This window comes from Propithecus coquereli, unplaced genomic scaffold (genome assembly GCF_000956105.1).
Source record: "Propithecus coquereli isolate 6110/MARCELLA unplaced genomic scaffold, Pcoq_1.0 Scaffold95, whole genome shotgun sequence".
NCBI lineage: Eukaryota > Metazoa > Chordata > Mammalia > Primates > Indriidae > Propithecus > Propithecus coquereli.
The window spans coordinates 4,500,231-4,501,661 of record NW_012155840.1 but is presented as its reverse complement, the minus strand read 5'-3'; the positions used below and the strand labels follow the sequence as shown (position 1 = coordinate 4,501,661).

The window sequence follows — 1,431 nt, the reverse complement described above, 5'->3', positions numbered from 1 at the left end:
CACAAAATACTCTATCCACCATGGGATATCAAGAGTCATACAATATCATCATATATAAACCTGGCAAAAGGACACCAATAGCACTACACCAATTAGCATTTAATGTATCGTAACTTAGTAACCACTCCTCAAAGAATACTGATGCTTTTAAAAGCCAATACGATTTACAGCATTCTGTTTCGAAATTTATTAATGTGTCAGATAAACTGCTAATGGTAAGCCCCACATTTTAACAAAATAAGTCATAGGAAAATTATTTTTGTAGGAAACCTGTTCATAAAAACTAGTATTCTGCAAAATCTACTATCATCTCCACTAAATGTACTTGAGATCATTAAAACCCATGCATACATGCTATTTCAAATTATCATTTCATTTACAAAAAACAAAAACACTGAATTGTAGTGAAAACAATGTTTTTGCTCACGTACTGTCAAAGGAATGTCAAATCTTATGACTCTAATATTATCAATATGGTTCTAGTAACCCTGAAAATATTCTCATTTAAACTTATGGAGAACCTCATCTTTCTTCCCAAATGATATTTCTAAGGACAATGAGAAAAATATATATGTTTAACTTTTTTTTAACCAACAATGGGAAATACCACCCTTTCTAATTTTGTCTGCTTTTTTGTTCTTTGGGGGGATAGGCAAAATTTTCCTAATTCTAACCTATAATTTTCATGATAAGAGGCATCATCTTTAATTTATACTATTATACTTTACTCATATTTAAATCACTTGATTTGTTTCCTAGCCTTTACTCTATTATAATATTAAATGTTTTCCTCAAAGTTTTGTTTATATTGTGGTTACCACACTTAAAATATATTACTTACTTCATTACCTTGCTTTCAACACCAAATTAAAATACTTCAAGCATTCATCTTTCAGTAAGCCTAAATGATTTTGCCCTTTTCTTTCCTCCTCCCTTTTAATCATTGTACAGCTCTTACTTCTTCTTCCTCCTATTTTATAATCGAATTTATGATGTTTATAAGTATTTCCTTTGATCAGGCTGCCAAGCTAAACAACTTTCAAAGGCTACCTACTCTTGTCTAGGTTTTCTTTAATAAAATTATGAAGGATATATTATCACCCTATCATTTACCAAATAAATCTTGAATAATTTGTTCAAGGTCAAACAAAAATTTAGAATAAAACAGAAAAAATAATTTTTGTTTTATTGATATATCCAATAAACAAGCCTGTGCTCTTTAATAAATGAATTTTCTAAGTCATCACTTGATAATGCTATAGCTCAGAATATAAAAAACTAACATTCATTCCAGAAGTTGCAATAATAAATAACTCAAATATTAATGGAGGCATTAAAAACTGCTCCAAAAGTAGATGCTGTCACTATAATAATGGACTTATTTCTAATGTATTTGTTAATATTATGAATATTAATGATATTATTTCTAAC

At 28.6% G+C, this 1,431-nt stretch overlaps 1 protein-coding gene across 1 annotated transcript in view; it reads right to left on the bottom strand.

The window, feature by feature from the left end:
* Positions 1-1,431, bottom strand: part of CNTLN (centlein, centrosomal protein) — a 295,319-nt gene that overhangs the window by 165,959 nt on the left and 127,929 nt on the right. The gene's annotated exons all lie outside the window — the stretch shown is intronic.